This window comes from Salvelinus sp. IW2-2015, unplaced genomic scaffold (assembly GCF_002910315.2).
Source record: "Salvelinus sp. IW2-2015 unplaced genomic scaffold, ASM291031v2 Un_scaffold1993, whole genome shotgun sequence".
In the NCBI taxonomy this organism is placed as follows: Eukaryota; Metazoa; Chordata; class Actinopteri; order Salmoniformes; family Salmonidae; genus Salvelinus; species Salvelinus sp. IW2-2015.
The window spans coordinates 126747-131215 of NW_019943343.1; the positions used below are offsets into that span (position 1 = coordinate 126747).

Below are 4469 nucleotides of genomic sequence, written 5' to 3' on the forward strand. Positions count from 1 at the left end.
GCATGGATTCCCAGACACACAGCCCTTTTATAGGGCCGGTTTCCCAGACACACAGCCCTTGTTATAGGCTGGATTCCCAGACACACAGCTCTTTGTCGCGAAGAAGTTCCATTGAAAAAGCTTTTTAGCGGCAGGTAACCTATGTGTTAGAGCATTGGACTAGTAACCGAAAGGTTGCTGGATCGAATCCCCGAGTTGACAAGGTAAAAATCTGTCGTAAAAATCTTCAAATCCCTTGAACAAGGCAGTTAACACACTGTTCCCCTGAACAAGCCAGTTAACACACTGTTCCCCTGAACAAGGCAGTTAACACACTGTGTCCCCTGAACAAGGCAGTTAACACACTGTTCCCCGGTAGGCCGTCATTGTAAATAAGAATTTGTTCTTAACTGACTTGCCTAGTTAAATAAATTGAAATGGTCCAGAATTAGGATTAATCTGTATCTGGGAAACAGGCCCGTAGGTTTGTGTTGTGCCCATAGAGTTAGGTAGATGTATGTGTTGTGCCCATAGAGTTAGGTAGGTTTTATGTGTTAGCCCCAGGACCTTAGTTAGGTAGGTTTATGTGTTTTGCCCATAGAGTTAGGTAGGTTCATGTGTTGACCCCAGGACCATAGTTAGTGTAGGTGTATGTGTTGTGCCCAGACCATAGTTAGGTAGGGTATGTGTTGTGCCACATAGAGTTAGTAGGTTTATGTGTTGAGCCCCAGGACCATAGTTAGGTAGGTTTATGTGATGTGTTGTGCCCCAGGACCATAGTTAGGTAGGTTTATGTGTTGTGCCCCAGGACCATAGTTAGGTAGGTTTATGTGTTGAGCCCCCAGGACCATAGTTAGGTAGTTAGGTTTATGTGTTTGCCCCAGACCATAGTTAGTAGGTTTATGTGTTGTGCCCATAGAGTTAGGTAGGTTTATGTGTTGTGCCCATAGAGTTAGGTAGATTTTATGTGTTGGCCCATAGAGTTAGGTAGATTTATGTGTATGCCCCAGGCCATAGTTAGGTAGGTTTATGTGTTGTGCCCATAGAGTTAGGTAGATTTATGTGTTGAGCCCCAGGACCATAGTTAGGTAGATTATGTGTTGAGCCCATAGAGTTAGGTAGATTTATGTGTTGAGCCCCAGGACCATAGTTAGGTAGATTTGTGTTGAGCCCATAGAGTTAGGTAGGTTTATGTGTTGTGCCCATAGAGTTAGGTAGATTTATGTGTTGAGCCCAGGACCATAGTTAGGGTAGATTTGTGTTGAGCCCAATAAGTTAGGTAGGTTTATGTGTTGTGCCCCATAGGCAGAACAAACCTACTCTGTAGCAGTAAAGTCTGGTATTATATAGCAGAACAAACCTACTCTGTAGCAGTAAAGTCTGGTATAATATAGCAGAACCAACCTACTTTGTAGCAGTAAAGTCTGTCACGCGACATTAGGGGGCTACAAGTTCTTTGATACAGTTTGCAGCATCTACTATGTTTTACTTCATTGTTCAAGGTTGGGAATGAGGCTTTCAGAACAACCCCACTGTCCGCAGTACGTCTGGAACTACACCTATACTTTGTTCATTAGAATGGTAAATTGCTTGGTTCAGACAAAAGGGTTATATTGGTTTACTAAAGGCAGTAGAACAGAGATCATACATTTCAGGAGAGAAAACCTACCCGAGATTTCTGCGAATACCCTTAAATGCAAATGGGACCGATTCTGGGGATGATTCCACCAACTAGYCGACAGTGTTCTGTTTCGATCCCTAGTTATGAAAATAATAGGACAAGACTTGACAGATATCATCATCGTTTGTCTACAAGCAGTGGTGGAGACAGATAGATGAGGATAGAGGAGAGAGAGAGGGGACAGACAGATCCAGCCTGGAGCTGTCTGTAGTTGCCAGTCTCTCCTGTATCCCTACACATCCCTTGGAGCAGGTCCACTGTCTTGTTCTCTGACGAAATATTGGCAGAAGGTTGAGCTCTTGATCCATCTCTGGTCCTCAACAGCTGGGCGTGACAATTGGGAGATGTTACCCCACATGTGGATCTGTCTCACGTGAAGAACTGCGGTCTGGACATTCCCCCACGAAGTCTGGCACTCGTTCACTTCGCATCTGTTAAGGGATTTGAGTCACAAATGAGAGAATAGTTAGTATTCTGACAAAGTATGTGGCTAGTAGCTAGCAGCTGGTAGCTAGCTACATGTCATTATGATATGGCTGAGAAGGACTGACCTTTGTCAAATGCTGGACAGGTTGTTGCACTGTCAGAGATGATCTTGTCTAGAAGCTGGAGGAGGCAGCCTGTGGCTGGAAAGACATACATACCCCATTCAAAATATAGCTAGGACAATTATTTATATATAAATATAGCTAAGAAAATAGCTAGCTATTTTTTAAATTACACAAACGACCTTCCACAAATGTGATCCAAATGAGCTATTATGACAAACATCCCGTAGCATGCACATTAGAGAGGAATATAAAGGCAACCAATAATTCGTGCTACATATGTTTAGTATTAACTAGCTAGATATTGTGGCTGCCCCATTCATAGGCGCTAACTGCTTTAGCACGTATTGACGGTAGTGTTTTTCTGGCCAGGGGAGTTTTGTTAACATCCCCGACGCTCATTTCGAACTTTAAAACGCATCGCTYGTGGGAGATGGTTTTGGAAACATAAAATATACGTTCCTTATATCAACGAGAAATTATATACATTACCAATCAAAAGCTTGGACACCTACTCAAAACTCAAAGTTTTTTTCTTAATTTTTTTACTATTTTCCATGTGTTATTTCATAGTTTTGATGTCTTCACTATTATCTACATTTTTAAAAAGTCTAATAAATCAATTAAATACACACCATCACAATAAATCCGTTATTATTTTAGGCAGGTCTAAAGAAACGTTATGATATGAAAGAAATGTGTTTCAGAAGAACAGAATGAGTTGGCCTACTGTACACTTATCTGTATGCACCATGCACAGGCTGTTGGCTTGTTCATTTAGCAGACAAGAAAAAATTAAACTGAGATAGGGATATTTTTCCCATTCAGGAGCGAGTGGGCATATGGAGCAGGTCTTATACATTAAGATTTAGAGTTATTTGGCAACTTTAGCTGTGAATGATACAAACCTTAACATTTTTTAAGACATTCTAATGCAGGAACCAGTGGGATGATCGAGAGGGAGGTACAGGTGCTTAATGATGCTGATGATCTGTTAACGTTTCTACCGTTGTGACTAGACGGAGTAGGTTTACAGCTCCATAGTGGCCGCGTCGGGGACAACAGTTGACACAGTAGCGTTGTCGCTAAGCCTAACCCTTGTCTTAACCTAAACCTCATTCTCCAAGCCACTACGTTAATTCACCTAACCGGTTAAACGAATTATCCTAACCTGCCATGTCAGTTATCCTAACTTGCTTTATAAAACGAACCATCTGCCCTGACATACCATCAGTATTACAAACAAAGAATGCGCACACATGCACGAAAACCCCAAATTGAGGGCCGCAATCATTTACTATATCGCAGATGGTTACAAAAGTAAACAAAGGACTGCCCAGCAAAAACTGGTCATCCAACAACCCTTACGTTTTAATACTATTTAATCATCAAGGTACTCACGGAAACTCTTCAAAGACATCAACATCATCAGTAAATGCTATTTTCTCGGGGGCGCAAAGTCCGTATTTGACACCTTGCGAGCTCTACGAGAACCCTTTTTTACCTAGCCGTCTGACTGCCTTTACGGAGATTGCGCAGTTGAACTGTCACACAAATCCTAAAGCCCGCCCCTCAATTTTCCTCCCATGAAAAATACTGTAATTATGTTTTTTTTATTAATTAAAACGCCTGAAACTAGATCGCCAACATACTGGTGTTGACGAGAGAGAAAAAAACTGTAGGGCTTTTCTTTTGCACTGTTCAACCAATCCAATGGAGTAGTTAATATGGAGTGTCTCCTTGATAACACAGAGCTTCTAAAGCCAGAGGTGCAACTCGCGGTACTTCCGGGAACGTTTGCGAAACAGACCAGACCGGGGTTTGAGAGAAGTGAACAATTCTTCCTTCCGACAACTAAAGGCACAACCTACATCTGAGCCAATGTCTTACGTAGTTGAACGTGTTATACTCCAACCTTGTGAAAATTAAAATAAAATAAAAACGGACACGTTTTCATTTTAGTCAACAAAAAAAAACCTACTTTATACAGGAGTGCTTTTTGAGTTGACGTCATGCACATGCGCAGTTCGGCGATATATAGGACCGTTAGACCCAATGACGTGTTTCTACTCATGAGCTTTTTTCTTTTGCTAGCCAACGTCGCCATGTGTGATCGGATAAGCAGCTTTAGCCTGTCTTCATACAGAGAGCGTTATTCTATACTAACGCTAATGAGCCTGATACACTTCCAATTAGGAACTAAATTGTCTAATAGTTTCGGGGGCAGAAGCAATGTTATTATTTATTTTATTTATCTCTCT

The 4469-nt window shown here is 41.6% G+C and overlaps 2 long non-coding RNA genes across 25 annotated transcripts in view; one reads left to right on the forward strand and one right to left on the reverse strand.

The window, feature by feature from the left end:
• Window positions 1-1257, forward strand: part of LOC112072662 (uncharacterized) — a 4733-nt gene extending 3476 nt beyond the window's left edge. For 5 of the 24 annotated variants that reach the window (XR_011476285.1, XR_011476287.1, XR_011476288.1 and 2 more), the window contains 4 exons: window positions 489-590; window positions 691-831; window positions 899-935; window positions 1001-1257. This is a non-coding gene — a long non-coding RNA (uncharacterized lncRNA). The other 19 variants (XR_011476292.1, XR_011476289.1, XR_011476293.1 and 16 more) reach the window with 17 other exon arrangements.
• A 33-nt stretch (window positions 1258-1290) lies between these two features.
• On the reverse strand, window positions 1291-3715 carry LOC112072663 (uncharacterized). The gene is made up of 3 exons (XR_002894363.2): window positions 3610-3715; window positions 2212-2286; window positions 1291-2091 (listed from the first exon to the last, which is right to left on the reverse strand). It is a non-coding gene; the product is annotated as an uncharacterized lncRNA (long non-coding RNA).
• Between the last annotated feature and the right edge of the window lie 754 nt (window positions 3716-4469).